General features: G+C 45.0%; 1 protein-coding gene across 6 annotated transcripts in view; it reads left to right on the top strand.

Annotated features, from left to right (window-relative positions):
* The window catches only part of Slc39a10 (solute carrier family 39 member 10), a 131,179-nt gene that overhangs the window by 65,946 nt on the left and 45,025 nt on the right, over positions 1-20,208 (top strand). Inside the window, exon 1 of one of the 6 annotated variants that reach the window (XM_028886520.2) lies at positions 10,078-10,606. The exons of 4 other annotated variants lie outside the window; for them this stretch is intronic. The gene's annotated coding sequence lies outside the window, so the exon portion shown is untranslated. Of the gene's footprint in view, positions 1-10,077; positions 10,607-11,170; positions 11,377-20,208 lie in introns of those variants that run through there. One more of the 6 variants, XM_028886509.2, reaches the window with a different exon arrangement.

Here is a 20,208-nt window from a genome sequence, read left to right as displayed (position 1 = left end):
AGAAGCATTCTGAGAACTGAGCGAGCAGTGGTGTGTATCGAGCAATGAGGTGTGTGCGTTTGAGTCGCTCGTGAGACAGCTCACTGTCATGTTCACGTCTAAAACAAAGATGGATGTCACCAGCATATAATTAGTAGCTGAAACCGTGGGACTTGCCGTATGTAGTCTGGATGTGGTTTGTACTTGAAACCAAAAGTGTCAGAAGTCGGCTACTCGGTGTGGTGATGTGGAGGGGGGGGGCTTTAGACTTTTAAGAGGTGGGGCCTCATGGGAGGTCGTTTGGTCTTTAGAATGCCTCTCAGAAGTGATTGAGGTGCTTCCCACAGGATGGTGATTAATGCCTGTGAGAATGTTATTATAGAGGAGAAGCCTGGCCCCGGGCCCTTCCTCATTGGAGCTGCCCACTCCACAGTGTCGTCTCCCATGCATGCATCTGCTTTCACCGTGCCCTCCGCCGTGGCGTGGCTCACCCAAGGGGCTCTCAGCAGACAGCCACCTGATCTGGAACTTCCAGCCTCCAAAACTGAGCTAAATGAGCCTCTTTTCTTCCCAAGGCACCCAACCAACCTCGGTGATAGTCTCATAGTTATAGACAGTACGCTCAACGGTGGTATGTAAAATTATTCAGGATGAGCGTATTGTTGTGATTCCCTAGTTTGGTTTGGTTTGGAGAGACCGAACTCGGCCCTTAAGCATGCTGGGCAAGCACCCTGCTACTGGGTTGCCTGCCCAGCTCCTCCAATCTGGTGTTTTAAAAACAGCTTCTGAGACACTGATTTAAAATGCAGAATTTGGTTCTCACTCCTCAGTGGCCCACGGAAGGTGGGGCTCTGCACATTGAATAACAGTGCTCAGAGATGTGGATGCCAGTGGCCCTTAAAACACTCCTTTACAAACACCAGTCTACGATAGCAAACAAAAGGACTCAGAAGAGAGTGCCTACGTGTCAAGGGCTGAAAATAAGAGCCCTTGAATAAATTAGGAAATGAACTACTAGAGAGGTTAAGGGAAACCGGAAGAATGCTGTCTGCTCTCAACATAGCAGAGTATGGCAGTTTGTTCCAAAGGGGAGGTGAGCTCCATGATGGAGGAAAGGGGCTGCTATAGTCTAACAGGGGCAGGGGGCAATCAAAAGGGAACACCCCGCCTTGGCTACCAGTTTCAGGTGTCTGTTCTAGCCATGTCTTCTCCCCCTGTCAAACTCATCAACTTCCTGAGCGTCTGAGGGAAGAAGCAGGGGACTCTGAGAAATAAAGTCGAGTGTCATTTGAAAAGTGGCAAAATGGTTTAGTGACTAAGGTCGGCCCTTGACAATCCGGGAGATGTGGTAGGAGAGAAGCCCCACTTCGAAGGGTGACTTGAGAAAGGGAGAAAGGGCGTCAAGTAGGTACAGAAGACCGTCTTTGTTGGTAACCATGGCTGTGAGAAGGAGGGAAGAGAAGGCAGAGGGCATGGAGGAATGCTCACGGGAAGTGCCAAGGGATGCAGGCCCTTCTGACTTCATTTCCCTGTGCTGAGAGAGTCAATACTGTGAAACAGGAGTCTGCCTGTGTTTCCTGCGATATAGTTATTAAATAATATTAATTACTTTAACTAATTAATTATTATTAATAATATTAATGACAATCCACTTATACATCCTAACCAGTCAATGATGTCCCACCAAATTGTCTCTTCTTTTAGCAATTCTTGGGATGGATAAGACATTTTTCAAGATAGCCACCTGTTTACCTATGGTGTGCGTGAAGTACCCAGCGACAGTAGGGTGGAATTGGATGATAAATGAGACAAGACTAGAGTTTTGAAACTAAATTTCTCAGTCACCTTCTCATCTTCCGTTACTGGACAATCATCTATAATTGGCAGAACCCACCCATCCCACCCCAAATTGGCCAAATTATTTAGCCATGTCTAGCTCACAAATCAGCTGTGTAGTTCTTATAAATGAGAGGTGGTCAGCACTTTGTTGTCGTAATATTGTGTTAGCTTTTATTTTCTCTCTACTCCTTGTTGCTACCCCATTACCTCGTTGATGTAGAAAGTCAGATTATCAGCCACTACACTTGTTTCTTAACGTTGTTAAGTACTATCTTAGATACTGTACACGTGCAGTAGATAAATTAAGAGATGCACTTTTCTCAGTACCAAAATTCAGGTAAAATGAGAATATAAGTAGACTGTGAGAGCCCTACTTATAAACACAGATGAAAGTTTAATTAGGTTAAATGTAAATTAGTTACGTTAAATTTTACTGCAAGGAGGGTGGACCTGTTTTGAATCTGAGCCAGTTAATTTTAAAATAGCATCGCGTCATTTTTAAGGTGTGTCTGTAGCTCCACCCATGACCAATCTAACTGCTGCATTTCAAGAAAGCTCACTTGGAAAAGCGCTTGCCTTGCAAGCGAGGGAACCTGAGTTTGAACACCAGACCCCACATGGAAAAGCTGAATGTGCTGGGGTGGTGGAGACAGGTGGGTCACGAGGGCTTACACTGGCCAGCCAGCCGACCTGATAAGCTCCAGGCCAAAGAGACTCCGTCTCAAAATAAAGGCAGATGTGACATCCGTGGTTGTCTCCCTCTTTCTTTTCGATCCCCACATGCACACACACACACACACACACACACACACACACACACACACACACGGGTGAAGAGCACACTGAGCTGAAGAATAGTAGTGCTATTCTGGCCCCTGTAAATGTCAAATTGCAGTTGATTCAGAAGCTCTCCAGTGACAAAGCTATTATTACCTATATGAAGTTCTTATTTCAAATCCAGAGAGAAAATGACAAAATGTTTTTCTTTCCTTCCTTCCTTCCTTCCTTCCTTCCTTCCTTCCTTCCTTCCTTCCTTCCTTCCTTTCCTTCTCTTTTCACTATGTAACCCTGACTGTCCTGAAACTCACTCTGTAGACCAGGCTGGCCTTGAGTTCGCAGAGATCAAACTGCCTCTCCATCCTGAGGATTAAGATTAAAGGTGTGTGCCGCTACTCCTGGGAAGTAACAAAATTAAAAAAAAAAAAAAAAACAACTAATAAAATGTATATAGAAGTTAAGAAAGAGCTTACAACCTATATAATAACCCTATAGGGGTTAAGGAATGCCAAGGGTAGAAAGTATGCTTAACATGCCTTGGGCCCTGGGGTCCACGCCTAGCACTAAAATAAAAACAACCCCCCACGGGCCCCCAGAGGTGGTTACTGTACAGCTGACATTTTAGCGCTTGCACACTGAGGCTGGAGGATCAAGGTGGAGAACCTACTGGGCTACATGATGAGCTCCAGGCCAACCGAGGATCTATAGTGAGATCTTATCTCAAAAAACAACCAAATAATAATCTAACCAACCCACCAAAACTCTCTATATAATCATTTATGTGGTATAATAAATTCCAAGTCCTCGAATACTGTATGTACTAGGCCGTATACTTATTTATTTTATATTTATTGCGACACTTTGGTCTATTTTCTTTCATCGTATTTTTATCATCCCAAACAGACACTCTGTACCCACTAAATATTAACTAGCCATTTCTTCAGTACTTTTCTCCCATGCTACCCAGTCTCTCTCTTCTATTTCCCGTCTTTATGAATTGCCCATTCTAAGCATCTCACAGTCATGCAGCAGCATGCTTTTGACTGCTGTATTTCACTCAGCCTAGTGTTTTTAGGATTCATTCATCCTACAGTAGGCATTTCTACTGTATGGTGTATGCCAATGTTAGTGTATTTGTTACACTGACACCCCATAGAAATTAAATGACCCGAACCCTGTGAGGTATGGCCCCTCTCAGAGATAATAAAGCTGAAGGATGACCAAATTAAGGCCACAGGTACAGAGTAAAGTTTATCTTCAAATTGGACTCTACCTCTTCAACTTCTAACTTCAGTTTTCTAATACTGCTAAAACATCTTACCATAGATTTGGTGTCTAAAAACTTAAAAAAAAAAAAATCATTCTCTCACTGTGCCTGTAGGCCAGAGGCTTGGCTTGGGCATCCTTGAACAAAAACCCAGGTACCCGCAAGGCCGCCTTTCTTTCTGGAGGCTCTAAGTGGGGGGGTCCAACCATTTCGTCATCGCTGGCTTCTCGAGACTGCGCACTGTGCAGAGGTTCCAGGGTCACCGGCCATTTTCCTCCTGACGTCTTTTTAAAACAGCTTGGGGAGCAGGGTGCAGAGGCCCAAATGTGGGGGTCGGAGGACGATGTGCAGGCGTCGGCTCTCTCTTTCCAACATGTGGGCTCTGGGGTCGAATGTGGGGAGTCGGGCTTGGCAGCCTGGCCCACGGAGCCATCTCACCGCCCCCCCCCCTTACTTTTATCTGCTGCAGACTCCCCTTCTCCCTCTTGATCTTTCTTTCTTAGAGACTTGTGTCATTAAATTAGGCCCTTAATTCCACAATCAGCTTCCATTCCTTTTTGGTTTAATGTATGTGCAGGCCCATGGATCACAGCAAGGGCATCTTGGGGGGGGGGGCGTGGGGGAGACCACTTCTGCCTACCACGCTAATCTTCTTCCTTCCCTTCTTGCCTGAGCTCACGCCACCTGTCTGCGTTAAATTCTTCTGAGGCTCTTAATGAGCTCCCCCACTCAGATGCCTTGACGTGGTCAGAAAGGCCCTGCTTCCAGGCCTGTCTCATCTCTCCCAATCCCCCATGCCAAAAAAAAATTAAAATGAGACAGAGAACAGAGCGCGGGAGGGAGGGAGGGAGGGAGGGAGGGAGGGAGGGAGGGAGGGAGGGAGAGAGAGAGAGAGAGAGAGAGAGGTTTCAGTTCCCTAATCTGAAAACCACGATTTCATTCACACAACCGTCTGTGTGGATCATCTCTCATGACCCCACGTTTCTACCTGGCTCTCTTCCACTCATCCTTAAGTCACATGTCAGATGTTACTAATTTCAGGAAGCCTGAGTATAACCCATTTTTACCTTTGCTGCCATAGCAACTACACCTCTATCTGGCCCAGCATTCGCCACCCTATGCTATAATTACCTCTTTAATTACCTCCTCCACCAGACCATACGCTGTTTAAGGCCAGAATCTCATTTTGTCCACCCTGGTATCCCAGCTACTTACTGCACGTAATAGAAGTTCAAAATTGTGCTTGCTCCATACCGGTCTCTTTTCCAAGGCAGACTAATGGCTTTCACTTTAAATCTGCTTGGGTATATTTTAGTGAACCCAACTGAGGCCTGATGGATCTGCACATTAGTTGCTCACATTTACATTTGTAGGAGTGAAGTCCTTAACACACACCTGATCCGCTTAATTTTTAATATAACTTTACTGATATAAATACATGACTTGAACGCCAAGATTAAATTGCCATGATAGATCAAATTGCCATGATAGATCAAATTGCCATGATAGGGAGGGAGGCTCTGAAATGAATGTAAAACTGGACTGGCTAACTAACATTCCGGTTTAAAAGACTGAATTGAACCCTCGGAGTGGATTTAAGCTAGTCAAGTTGAAGATAAAGCAAAAAGAGAGAAGAACCAAAGTTCACAATACAACCATCTCAACATGTTCTGGTGCTCGTTCTCTATTTCTTCTAACGTTGCATTTAAAGTTTCCATTGGCTCACAGCCTTTATAGACGCCGGTTTATGGATCCCTTTCCCTTCATGTTTTAATTGCTACCATTTCAGAGAAACTGGCCAGATATCTTCACAAGAGTCAGGCCTGGCACAGCCATGCATGTGTGTGGGAGTGTGTGTGTGTGTGTGTGTGTGTGTGTGTGCGGTGTGTATATGCAGATTCGCATGCGCACACACGGACCAGAGGCGAGCCTCCAGTGGTGTTCTCTCTCTCTCTCTCTCTCTCTCTCTCTCTCTCTCTCTCTCTCTCTCTCTCTCTAACTGCCTGGAGCTTGACAAGTAGGCTGAGACGGCTAGCCAGGAAGCCCCACGGATGCACGTGCTACCTCCAGGCAGAGGTTGACAGTAAGGCTGAGATGGCTAGCCTGGAGGTCCCAAGGATGCACGTGCCTCCGTTTCCCCAGCACTAGGGTTTCAGGTACGCACCACCACGCGTGGACTTTCCCCCTGGGTTCTGAGGATCCCACTCAGGTCTTCGTGTTTGTGTGGCAAGCACCTGCAGGTCTAAGCTGCCTCCCAACCTGTGGCACAGTCTTGATGTAAGAAGCAGGAGTGTGGGTACCATCTCGGGAGCCAGGCAGCTAGGACTGGGATCCTGGCTCTGCCATCAAGGTATTTTAATCAAATGGACAGACATCATGAGATCCACTTTGTGGGGTTATATCAGGAATTATGTTTAAAACACTGAAATGTTTCATGGCACTTTTTTTGGTTTTGTTTTTGTTTTTCGAGACAGGGTTTTTCTGTGTAGTTTTGGTCCCTGTCCTGGAACTCACTCTGTAGACCAGGCTGGCCTCGAACTCACAGAGACCCACCTGAGTGAGGCAGCTCCCGAGTGCTGGGATTAAAGGCGTGTGCCACCACCGCCCGGCTGCTTGACATTTTTTAAACCATGTAAATTCATGTGTTTAGGTTTGGAAGGCAAACTACGAAATATAACTGCTTAGAGAAACAATGTCCTTATCCTAATAATTAGAATGAAATTCGAGTATGAAATCATCTGGTGCTATATGTGAGCTCATCCCCAAGAAAGAAAGAAAGCCGGGCACAGTGAGTCCTAGACTAGTGGGCATTGCCAGACACGTTCCCTACAAGCGTGAGAAATTACCTGAAGCTTCTTCCAACCTGTGCATTGAAAAGAGGTGGTGATTTATGCCATTCTCTGATGAGCAGAAAAGCGGCTTATTATATAAATAAACCACTCTTCCTTACTTAGAACGAAATACAAGAGACATTCAGAAATCCTTGTAACCATCACTTGAAAGACTAGTTTTATTTACTTCCTGGGTATGAATGTTTTGTGTGAATGCATGTAGGAGCACTCTGTGTGTGCCTGGTTCCCAGCATGGATGTATGTGCACCACATGTGTGCCTGACTCCAGGGGAGGTCAGAAGAGGGTATTGGCTCCCCTGGAACTGGAGTTATAGATGTTTGTGAGCTGCTACATGGGTGCTAAGAACTGAACCAGGGTCTTCTATGAGGGCAAAAATGCCTTTAACTTCTAGGCCGTCTATCTCTTCAGCCAGTAATTGCTACTCTTGTTTCAACAGTTCATTTATTGCTTCCCCTAAAATGTAGTTTTGCTGCGTTCTTGCTGTCAAAAGTTTTAACACACGAAACTACACAATGTTTGCTAAGTGTGTCTTGGCTTAAATGACAGACTTGCTTGTTTTTGTAGATGTTAGTTGTGAAACTGGTCTCATTATCTTGGAAGCTTTGGGCAAGATCTGAAACTTGTTCTCAGGTGATGACATTTTAAAAATGAATCCTAAATATGTGTTTATTCATTTCAACTAATTTAGGGGAACTCAGGGTTAATTGTTCTCATGTTGGTGATTTTCCTTAAATTGAAGGGTAATCATTGTCAAGACGGTTAAGATTTGCAATACTGATACGATCATTTCTGCTGCGTTCTTCTTTTTTTTCTGATTCCTTTGGACTAGGAGATGAGTTTTTGAAGGCCAAGTCAGCTGTGTAGCTGGGATTTTAAAGGATCGAAAGCTGCCTGTTGGCCCTTGGGTCCTATGTTCGCTGGAGGGGGTACCAAGCCTGCTTTTCTACATCTTCATGTTCTTGGATGGGGAATGTTGGCTGAGAGCCAAGTGAGAAGTGGGCTCTTTGTTTATCTTTGTCCTGCGGCCCTCTACCTTAGGAATCTAGATAATCATGTATGCTCGCTCCTTTTGTGGAACCTCTTTTTCATAAAAGGCCTGAAAAAATACACTCCATGAGCAGCATAAATTAATAACATAAAGACAGTAACTTCTGTCATGGTCAAAGTCCATGCGATCTCAAGGCCGAGCACTGAAGGGCTAAATATGGAATCCCAGGGATGTGTGAGTATGCGTAGTAGGTGTGGGACAAGAAATCCTCCTGATGTCCTGTGGATAACTGTTTTTGCTTTGGTTCATTCTTCTGAGTGAGCCTCCCTCTTTCTCGGGAGCGAGGTCTTATTTTTATTTCTGAAGAGCATGCCGGAGTGAATCCAGTAGCTCTCCAGCTTTTCTGCTCTGGGTGCTCCTGCAGAAGCAACCCTGAGAGCAAAGCGCTTCTCTTAGCACCTCCATAACGAGAGACAAGTGTGTAGCCATGTTAATGTTATCGTCAGCTTGGCAAACCATCACGAAGTCAGTTTTTCTGTTCTGGGTGGGAAGTGCTTACATATTTGTGCTATTTCATACCTCCAATCTATTTCAGTCTCTGCAGATTTCTGAAATTCAGTTTATTACATAATTTCACTTGACAAGCACATCAGTCACATTTGTCCCTCGCTGAGGCTATATTGGCCGATCTTCCTGTACTGTCTCAAAGAGTCGGGCTCTTCAGACACGCAATCTTGCTCTTGAGAAACAGGAAGACCTGCAGAGCTGGGATTTCACTCCCAAGTATGAAATACAGAGCCTCTAGAAATGATGGATAATTGCTAATTTTGAGGCCTAGGTTCAAACCTTTGCTTACCTATTCCTGACATCCTCTTTCCCCAGTTTTAAAATCTCTATTCTGGAAGTAAATACCTCACTTTTCACTTCATCTTCCTGTTCTCTTAAATAATCACTTCCTTGTCTGACACAGACATATTTGACCACTTGAAAATCAGTGTTTAGACTGAAGTGAATTTAAGGAGATTTTAAAAAAAAAAAAATCATTGGTTTTTACTAATCTTTTTTTTTAAACAACACATTTCTTTCTTTTTACTTTTTTCTTTTTTTTTTTAAAGATTTATTTATTTATTATGTATACAGAAGAGGGCGCCAGATCTCATTATGGATGGTTGTGAGTCACCATGTGGTTGCTGGGAATTGAACTCAGGACCTCTAGAAGAGTAGTCAGTGCTCTTAACCTCTGAGCCATCTCTCCAGCCCGGTTTTTACTAATCTTGATTCACAAAAAGAATAACCGAGTTTGAAAGGTTTGATTTCTTAGGAACGGTCCCACTCTTTGTAGATGTCATCACCATCTTAACTTTGTCGTGGATGGTGAGCACTTTCTCTGAATTCAGAAGGAAAGCTGGGTCTCTGACGTGGACTTACTTCAATGACAGTTCAAGGTGGGGTGTTATTGTACCTGACTCTTTTCTAATCCTTGGAAGAACTGAAAGGGGCAAGGAATTTAATATACTGTCTCATAGAGGTAGGCTGGTTACCTTTAATATTCAGGTACAGATATGTGCAATGATACTGTGATTGAAGCAGCAGGAGCAAGAACATTAGCCCTTTAAGTTGCCACATTGTGGAGTTCTGGGAGATCTTAAAGGACTGAGAGAGGTGTGGGGAGCATGGAGGAATACCACCCACAGCTGGAGCCATTGACTGTTCTGCAGGGCCGTACTTCACTCTTTCACCAAGTATTTAGCAAACCAGGCAAGCATTTGTTTAGTAAACACATAGCCCCAAATCCCCGAAGGTGCTGGAAAATGTGATACAGGTGCTCTATCTTATTTGAAAGATATTATATATTTTAAAGACACTGGCAGTGTTCAATCTAATAATTAGAAACCTTAAAATATAAGGGCCACTTGGATGTTTTTATGCTTTGTATCAAAAGGGTCTACTTACAATGACCTGATAGACTCTAAACAACTTAGTCAATACTTTTTACGTAATCCCCGGATTTATTCATGGGTCTAGGACTATGGTCATCCACTGTCTTCTTCCACTAGCGGCAAGGTCTGGCTTGACTTCTCAGAACTTCTCCCTTTGATAGCAGGAGTCAGGTCATGGGTTGGCTTCCCAGATGAGGAAAAGAGGGCTCTGAGAAGCAGGGTGTTTTCAGTCAGGCATTTCTTAAACACCTGGAAGGTGTTCCATGGAGAGGCAGAGAATAAAAGGCACACCGGATTCTTTCATGGGGTTCAAGTATGCCAAATAGGCCATGTAGCCATACTGAATAGGTTTGGTTCTCTATGCCCCTCTTTCCCTGTGTTCTCTCAGGCAAATTACTTATTTCTTATGTCTCCATTTCCTGGGTAATCATTCTTCACTATGTTATGAGTATTACATTAACACACATGCAAAGCACGTCGGAGGTGCCTGATACATAAAGCTGGCAATTATACTGCTTCTCAGAGTTATGTGCACTCCGTTGGACACCCATAGAGCACCCCCAGAATTCACTTTCACTAGTAAGTACGCTCAGTTTGAATACAGAAACACAGGCATCCGGGCAGAATACAAATAAGCCTAGACATGAATTAAGAGCCAGGAAGCGGAGTAATGCACAGCGAAGCAAAGGGCCTCCTTTTAAGAAAATTGTGGGTTGTTTGTTAGTCGCTTAAGTGGGGAGGAGGCCATTGTGAGTGGCGGTGTGAGCCAAGGGATGCAAGCTCCAGCAGGATGTAGGCATGAGTCTACCGGAATTGCTGGGCAGATCAAGGTTCTGCCTTCGGGTGTAAAACTGTCCACTGGTTAAAGCGGTGGCGAGTCCTTGGGAGGGTACCCAGAGCTACCAGAATTGCGTGGCACACTTTTTAGACGCCACTTCTCCTTTCTGTTTGGGAAGACCCACTGTAAGTGCGCTTTAAATGGGGGTGCGGTGGGGGGAGTTATGCAAAACACTTTGCACGTAGCACTGAAGTTCAGATTTGCCCCGAGAAGGGAACGGTTTGCTGGGGCGGCGGGGGAGGAGTTATTTAATTAAGAGTTGTCTAACCCGCATACAGATCAACATCCTGACCGATCACTCCGAGACCTCTGGGCCGAGGGCGTCCGCTCTTCTGGTTTGCACGTTCCCCACCAGCCAGCCCAAGGCCTCGGCAACCGAGGCGCTCGAAAGCCAGGCGAGGCGACCAGGGGCGCACCACGCATGCGTTAGAAGCCGCCCCAACTCTCCCCACCCCACCGCGTCCTTTCTGGGAACGAAACTAGCGCGGGGGCTCCCGAGCTCCGCAATTGGCGTAGCTCGCACCTCTCCCAGCTCCGCCCGCCGCTGTAGCTCCCGCGGCACCCGCGGCTCCCCTTACGCCAGGCGCGTCGGCGAAAAGTGAATGGCTGGGCGCTGCGGGTGCGCCGGCGGCGTAGCGCCGAGGCGGCCCGGGTGCGGCTGCGCAGGGCGCCCGAGCGGGCCGGGTGCGCCGCTGGCGTAGCGCTGAGCCGGCCGGGGTGCGGCTGCGCAGGGCGCCGGAGCGGGCCGGGTGCGCCGGCGGCGTAGAGCCGCGGCCCGCGCGCTGGGCTCCGCGACGCAGGTAGCGCAGGCGGCTTTGGAGAATACACGACTGGGTGCAGCCGCCGGGGTTTGGTACCGAGCGGAGAGGAGATGCACACGGCACTCGAGTGTGAGGTAACTATAAAACCCCGATTTGTTTACATTCCCTCCCCAGAACCGGCCCCGTGCGCGGCGGAGCCTGCGAGTCCCGGGACGGCGGCTTGGGGAGGCCGGGAAGCCGGGCTTGGGGGGCCGGCACCGGGGGTGGGGTTGGGGCCGACTCCGGGGCCGGGGTGCCGAGGGGTCCGCAGCTGCTGCTGCTGCTGCTGCTGCTGCTGCTGCAGGCGGCGGTGGTGGTGGTGGCGGCGGCGAGCCGGAGGAGAAGCGGCTCGCGGGGCCGGCCAGCGCGTGGGGCCGCGGGCGGCGGGGGGCAGCGGCGGCGGCGGGGACCCGTGCCCCCTCGGCCCTGCTGGGGGGTGGGAGGGCTGCGCGGGCTCCCCGCGGCCGCCGTGCAGGGAGGGGACCCCGGGGAGCCGAGGCCGCGGCGTGGTAACGGCCGGCCGCCCGGCGCCGAGCTCCGGGCCAACCGTAAAGGCTCGGCGGGGCGCGCGCAGGAGCGGGGGGCGCAGCCCACGGGTCCGTCCCCGCCGCCGCCGAGCCGGGGGTGGGGGGACGTGGGGGCGAGCGCGGCGCGGCCGCGGGCTTTGTTCGCGGGGCACCGGGGCTGCAGCAGGGCGGGCGGGCGGGCGTGGGCGCGGTTGGGAGCGGAGGGAAGTGGCCCGGCCCGGCCCGGCTCGGCAGGCTGGCTGCCCGGCCCGCCGCGGGGTCCGCATCCGCTCCGCGCCTCCCTTGGGGTGGCGGGGCTGGGGCTGGAGCTGGGACGGGCTGGGGGGGTCTTCGAACTCCCCGGCTGCAGCCAGGCGAGGCCCCGGCGGGTGGCGTGACGTGGAAAGGGCTTCTTCCTGTGGCTTCCGAGAAGACGCGTTCACGTGGGGGGTGGGTGGGGGGTGGCCCGTCCACATGGGCCCGAGTTGAAGGAGCTGGGCACGTGGAAGAAGACACCCCTCTCCCTCCCTCCTTCCCTCTGTGTGTGTGTGTGTCGCCGCAGGACGCCCCGCCACCGGGGTGTTTTTGGAAGGGCCCCCTCTTCACCCAAGTGGGCTCCCCGAGTGTGACACAAAGCATGAGTCAAGGGGACCGCGCAGCACAGCGTGCTGTGGTCCAGAAACTTTTTATTTAGGTCCCCATTGTTTTAAGTGCGGCCAAACTAGCGCGTTTAGTGTGGCAGGTTTTCCGCTGTGTTTTCTTTTTGCGATGGATCGGATGGTAATGAAGAGGAAAGGAAGACCAGGGCTTGAGGCTTAGGGCTGTAACTGAGCAGTTGGGGGAGCCCTGGCCAAGCAAGACTGCTGTGTGCACACACACTGTAGTGTCAGGATTCCTCACGTCCACACGGACGCGCACCTTGTGAGTCATGTCTGCCGGACACTGGGAATCCGTCCCAGACACCCCGCTTCCCGGGTGCACTGGATGGTACACCAGGCCGAAGGACGCACCGGTGAAAAATGCCGAGAAGAAAATAAAATGTGCCGACGGGCGTTTTTAACATCTTTGTGTTTTCCAGACTAAAGGGGTGTTTAGATTGTGACTGTAGCTAGGTAAGCATACAATGAGTTGTTCGGTTACATTGAAACAGTAATCTGGAAACTACATGTTTATGGTGGAGTGATCCATACTTTAATAAAACATCCAATACCAGTCGTTTCTGGCCTGCCTAGTGACTAACTTCCAACTCTGGTCTTTAAAGGGCTTGTTTCAGGCGTTTTGTATCACTGTAATTTTGGCCTGTATTCAGAAAGTTACTTTCTCTGTAGAAAGTAACTAAATTTCAGTGGTTTAATCTCTTCCCCAAACTGACAAAACTGAATTCTGTCAACTAACCATGGTTAAGAACTCGTGTGCAAGAATAATTTGGATGCCACTTTAGAAGAGGCGGGGAAGATGTTTTCTCGTGTGACACCTGAAGACACAGACTGTAAACCCAGCTAATTTAAGAGACTGAGGAAGGAAGCTGTCAAGTTCCAGTGCTGGAATTTGTCTCAAAAAGTTCAAAAAAAAAAGTCTTGTTATAGCTCAGTGGTTTCCAGGAACCTAGGCTCAGTCCTCAGTCCTGCAGAGGGATGCACGTGTTACAGTCACAAGCTGTGCAGGTGAATACCCCTTACCAGAATGTAGGACCAGAAACGTTTCCAATTTTTTGTTGGGTATATTAAATAATGGAGTTTCTTGGCCAGGACCCAAGTCTAAACATGAATTGCGTTTTTGTTTTTTATAGGCAGAGTGCACATACACTGAAGGAAATTTTACAATATTTTCCCTGCAGTTGCAGTGTGACGTGAGGCCTGTGCAGACGTGAGGTGTGGATACCAAAACAAGTGCTTCATGTCAGTTCCTAGAACGGTGTGGATTTGGTAGCATTTCAGTATAAAACCTGAAATTTTATATTTCAGTATAAAATCTGCGTTAGGTCTTCCTGTTCCTGTCCTCAGAGCTTGTAAACTGTCCCACGTGGCCCACTTTCTTGTTCAGACCTGTGGTTTCTGTCAATAGTTTACCCATGTGGCCCTTGCTTCCCAGGAACCTCGGGATCCTCCCTCCTCGGTCTTGGGAGTCACCGTGGCTCTCCCCAGATTTTGAATCCCTGGTTTGAACTACTTTGAGGAGGCCTAATTTAGCATGCAGGCGCTGCTCTAGAAACTAAGTGGTATATGGAGAAGATAGGGTATATACAGCAAGGGATATACCCTTGTCCCTTCTGAACTCTGGGTATTGAGCAGTATTTGGATAAGTTTAGGGATTTGGAATGAGGTTAAATATTTAAAACCTGGATATACTATTAGTTAATTTCATTACCTTTGCCAGTTGCTTTAGACAATGAATTTGAAGTTTTATAAAACCTACTTCAGGAATTTAATATGGCCATTAATGATGAACCGAAGGGCTATTCTTCTAAGCTTTTCTACATCCAAACTTTTCTTTAGTTATTGAATTTACTTTCTCTTTTTTTGTTTTGCCTGCTAATTGATTAAACCCAGGATGATACTTAATGATTTCTACTACTTAGGTCTTTGAGGTCACATCTTTTAAGTCCATAACTCATGTAGTGACTGATAACTGTAGATTTGTTTTCTGCCGCCCCCCCCCCATTTTTCTATTCTGTAGTTACATGTGTATAGGTATCTGTCTGTCTATCTATCTTCTGTCTGTCTGTCTGTCTGTTTTCACAAAGCCAGATTCCTGAAGGGAAGCACATACCCCACAGCTTTTTGTCACAAACTATCAGTGTGTCATGACACATGCAGTGACTGGGCATGGGTAGCTTTTCTGTCAGGTTTAAACTTAGCATTAACAGAATCATTGGGATAAAAATACTGGTCCTCACCAGTGTAGTGCCTACTCCAGGAATGAAAATGCTGCTGAGTTTTGTATCAAAGGCTCATATTCACTAATACACTTAAAAGCAGTATTCACAAATTGGACAGAGTAGACAACTGAAAACGGAAGAGAAATACTGGCAATCAAAACAGCTTTTTATCACAGTGGTTTAATTTTAAACCATCTCCCATTAGAGTGTATTTCACATTAAAGATACACAAAAGGCTGGGGGTGTGGCCTAGAAGATGACTTAGCTGCCATAGTGGGTTCCTAGTCTCTCTCTAGCCCTACAGCGAAGTGAATAGTCTCATACTGTCTCTGGAGTCAGTTGCCTGGTACAATCCTCAACTGTTTGCTGCCCCCTAGTGTTTGATTTACCTTCAAGTTTCTTGGCATCTGTCCTCGAGACTGAAATGAGACTCTGCCTTCCCATAGATGTACCTATGGATTTCCTTTAGCTGATTACTGCTGCCAATAAAAATGTCTTCTCTGTTTTTTAACGGATTGTGTCCCCATACATTTAGTCCCCAGTTTTCCAAATATGTAAAAAAATAAAATTGGATAGATGCAGAATCAAGTTACAAGTTTCCAAAGAATGTGTAGGCTTTTTTTTTTTTTTAAATTGCAAAAGCAATTTGTTAAAATCAGAGAGGTGTTTGAAGTTGGCTTTGTATATGAGTAATGGCAGTTTTATTTATTTACTCTCAGCCTTTTGTCTTGAAAAGGGTGTTAAACTTTCTGGCTTAATTTTTCCCGTGTAACTTTATGTTGTGCTGATAATAAAGTTTGAAAATGTCATATTCACATGGTGACCTTGTTTTAAAAATTAAGTAACTTTTGAGTGAAAGTCTCTAGCTTCTTATCATTATCACTCAATTTCTCAGTCTTTTTCATGGTTTCAGATTATGTCAATAGTTTTCCAAAATATTTGTTTTTACTCTAAGATCTGTAAGTGGACCACAGTCATGTTTAGATTTTTTTTCTGAAATAAGAAAATATTTTACTTCTCAATAAAAGCTTACTGGAACATTTAAAGTGTGTTCAATAAGTATAAAGCAATAGAAAACTGAAAGGAAGGTTTAAATAAGAACAAGGCTACTGAAATTCCTTGCAGCTCACTCTCTAAGTCACTCATAGTATTTAGAAATGTTAGGATACAACCATTTAGTGTTGTATCACATAATAGTATAGAATATTATTTTCCTAATTATTTTTAATAGAACATACACAGGGTTACTGGCTCCTCAGATATAGGGCCTGGATACTTAATGAACTTCTTCATGTTAAAAGATGTCCTAATGGGATGCTAGTGGGAGTTACAGGTTTATGCAAGTGTAAGGCCAACAGCTTATATGAGTGGGGCTTTGGGGAGGGGGGTATCTAAAAGTTAATAGTAGAAGATTTTATAATTATCCACGTTTGTAGTTTATAGTCCCTTTAACAGATGCTGCTTTGCTACTAAAAGAATGAGAAATGTCTGCTAATACTAGTCCTTGAATTAACATTCCCAACAGGCATAATTTTGTCCTTAATCTATGTTCACATTTTAGAGATAGTTTGTTTTGAAAAGGCTTTAGAGATGAGACAAGCGTGAGAATGTTGTGGGGAGCACCCTTAGAGTATTGACCAGGAGTGTTGAGAGAACTCCTAAGAGCTGTGAGAGAGGCCAGTCTTTGTCATTCATCTAAGACTTCAGCGATCAGTTGAGGACTTATATTGCTGTAAGAATCAGGAAACCTCAGTTGCAGTAAAGTAGCAAAGATCTACCTCCTACTATGCTATTGATGTCTCATAAGACATTTCAGATGGGGCTTTTTGCAAATCTAAAATTTTTGTGAATGCATTGCCATATTTTGTGAACTTTCGAATTTTACAATAATTTCTCCTGACTTAGTTTCTAGTTCAGTTTCTGGGGTGTTTGTTTTTATGTGGACTAAGCGGGGGCAGTAATGGGACAACTCTGAACTGGTTTTGAATTTGGCTTGCTCATTCATGTCTGTGTCGGCCCTGGCTGCACCTGTGCTCACAGCAGCCCTGAGTAGGCTGTGGTGGAAACGGCAGCCCACAAGCTCTGGCTCTGTTCTGGCCAGTTCAAGTCTGCCAGTCCTGGATCCATTCTCGGTACTCTGTCATCATTCTGCTTGTTGCTTTGAGTGTTTCCGGGAGAGCACTTGATTAGTAAGGTGTTCATTCAGATGACAACTCCCAGGTAATGGAGCACTCAGGAGTTCTCCACGTCGATTCTGGAGAGCTTGTTGGTCTCCCCCTTAGCATTTTCTCCTGAAGAGACAGCACTCTTACCGTGCCTGGTGAGGAGGTGAACTCGCGTGTCCTGCAGGCCCGGGACGGGCTCCCACATGCCAGCACCGTAGTGTTTCTGCAGCTCCCAGGGGCCCTAGCTTTGCCTCTCTAACCGAGAAGTTGGCTGTGTCTTCCTTGTAACTCCTTCAGAGCAGAAAATATATTATCTTTCTTTTTATGCCTTCTTCCTCTTCCCATTCCCTTCTATTTGCTGTTTTGGTTTTTCTCTCTTCATTAAGCAACTCCTGGTTGTATACTTTTAGGCTGGTGAACACATATTTGGATCTGTTAGCTCTAACTACTCCCTATTGAAGATTCTCTGTATATGTGAACATACACTGTGTGCTGTGTGTGACAGAAACATAATCTTCATGAAGGAGGCTGTGAAATATCAGATGTCATTAGTGACTTCAAATTCCATGTTATAAAATGAGATCTGTAAAACAGTATAATAGAAGTGCATTTCACATAATTGTAAAGCCTCATTTAATTTTAACAAAATCATATGTAACAATCATATTGTATATGATATGTGAATGTTTGTGTATGTATATATATGCTGTTAAATATATATACATATATAGTATATAATTTATTGTATATTTTATATCTAGTGCATACAATATATCATATTGCATATTATACATATGTAATAGATAATATTTTACACTATATGTGACACACATACATGTATAATATATCTATGTAATATTTCCCTGTAGACCTTTTTTAGAGTGTAATATCACTTAATAATTTTTTAATGTTTGGAATATTTTTGTTTGGAATATTTTGTTTTTAAGTTAGGATATTTATTCTCAAGTGAGTAATTGAATGTATATTAGCAGTGTAATACAAACAGCTCAGAGAACGTCTATACAGTTAGAGTGGCCATTTGAAACAGAAGCTATGGAACTTCACATTGGATTTTATACTTTGACTATCTAATATAGTTTTATGCACTTACCCACCACCAATCAGAAAATCCATATCAGTTAGAACTAGAAAAACAATTAGCTTTATATCCTCTTTCATAACTCGTGTTCGTTTTCTGCATTCAGCTCTTTGAAGGGATTGTGATTTTTCTCTTCACTTGCTTTTTGTGGTAGGATTTAATCTAGGGCCTTGGACATGCCAGGAAAGTGCTCTAACACTGAGCTGCATCCCTGACCCCTAGTTCTTGCTGGAGACAGGCTCTCACTGTATAGTCTAGGCTGACTTGGAATTTTCTGGATAGTCCAGGCTGGCCTTAAACTCAAAAGCCTCCTGTCTCAGAATCCTGAGTGCTGGGATTATAGATCTGTACCACCAGTGACCAGTGCTGAAAGTCTTTCCTGAAAAGGAAACAGATGAAAGAGATCTTAGCATTTTAGAAGTCCTGCTGCTTTTAGCTATACTTATAGGACTATGTATTAAATATTGTGAGAGGGAAAAGCTATTTACATTCAAGAATCATTCAAGAAGTTCCAGAATCTTCATAGGCATGATTGCTTCTATATGGAGAGATCAATAATAATCAGTGAATAATGACTTTGAAAATTCACTCTAACAAACTGAGAGTGTGAAATAGTTACAGAAAAACTAACCCGTGTTGACAGAACTATCAACAAATCAGGAATAATTTAAAAATCATAAAGCAGGCTCTTTGACTAATTCCAAAGGTAACAGTACTGTTAGTGAGAGTGATGTAATTATATTGTTGGTGGCAGCATATCAAAGCTGAATCTTGAATTTCTCTGTTAAATAATTTGAGTGCAAGACTACACAGTGTTAAAATTTTGTGATCATTTCTCATCTTGGAGCTAATTATAGGCAAGTATCCAGAAATAATGGCATAAATTAGAATTAAGATGTATATTGTAGTAAAAAACTACATAAAGGCTTGTGAAGTTCTCGACTGGTGTGATTTTTTTCTACACACGCTAGACTTTTATTGACTCGTCAGCTAAATGTTTTCAAATTTCATTAACTTTGACGGTTTTCTTAAAAATCAAAGTTAAATATAGTTTTTAGAAAAATCAAGTGGTTTTATGAAATTTTTTAAGGGTAGACGAGCTCTATTTCCTTTTTTTGTATTCTTCTACAAGAGGTCAGGCGCCCTTCAGTGCCTGGAGTTTGTTCTGCTCTTCACCAGCCCATCTCCAGGTAACGTGTTCACTGCTGGACTTAGTTAGGCGTTGCCTCCTGTAATTCAGGGTGGCTTAGTGTTCTTCCCACCCTGCTTCCTGTTAGTTCCTTAAGTCAGTTGTCATTTTGATTTGGAACTTTATTTTAGTGTTATGTTTTTAGACTTAAGTGTTATGTACAATTGATCCATTGTAGAAAACAGTTTTTCTTTTCTGCAGTATTTTCTTTTCCAACCTTAATATTTTTCTTAGACATCATCCTTTTTACTTCTTTTCTCCTACATATTAAAATCTACATCAGCTCTGTGTTTTGGAATGCAGTTGTAAAAGGAACATGAATTTCTTAAATCTTTGTGTGGGAATTTATATAGCTTTCTTACATATTAGAAATGGTTGAGCCTGCTGATGTGTGTCATTGGGTTGGCAATTGACAGATTAGTTTGGTATTTAGATTACATTTTTGTAAGAGATTGCTAAATGCTTGAATTGTGTCATCTCACCTTGTCCAACCATCAGAGGACCCTGGTGGCTCAGAAGAACTGTAACAGTGGTGAAAATTAATGGGCCAGCAAACTTTCCTGCTGGAGAAGTTGCTTCCGTGGTCAGCAGCGTCAGCATCTGTCTGTGTGCGAAAGCATTGCCCTGGCCCTGTGGCCATTGCCTCACCTCCTGGCCGCAGGAGCATCCTTCTGACTGGCAGTTCTTATGAATGGAAGGATGGTGTAACATCAGGGAAGTGTCACAGTGACACCACGCTGAAAAGAAACCACGGAGAGAGAGGAAAGATGGCTGCCATGGTGAAAACCTGGGCAGTGGCAGTTGTAAGAACGAAGGCATCTATCTCTTGCTCATGATGAGGGTTTTTGTAAGGATAGCTGTGTGCACATGGAAGGGAGTTGAAGCTTTTACTGAAGAGTAACTAAAATCATGTCAGTAGCTTTAAAGGCATTTCAGTAATTAATGACAGAAAGGCATCTCAGCCAGCGAGGTTTTACTCATCTCAGTATTCTTTGTATCACAAATAGAAAAGACTAGCAAAAATTGTTATCTTCCCACAGTGTGCCTCAGGGTCCCTGTAACAAAAGTCAAAGAGAGGCAAACTGCATTA

Source organism: Peromyscus leucopus, chromosome 13 (genome assembly GCF_004664715.2).
Source record: "Peromyscus leucopus breed LL Stock chromosome 13, UCI_PerLeu_2.1, whole genome shotgun sequence".
NCBI lineage: Eukaryota > Metazoa > Chordata > Mammalia > Rodentia > Cricetidae > Peromyscus > Peromyscus leucopus.
This window is presented reverse-complemented; position numbering and strand designations above follow the sequence as displayed.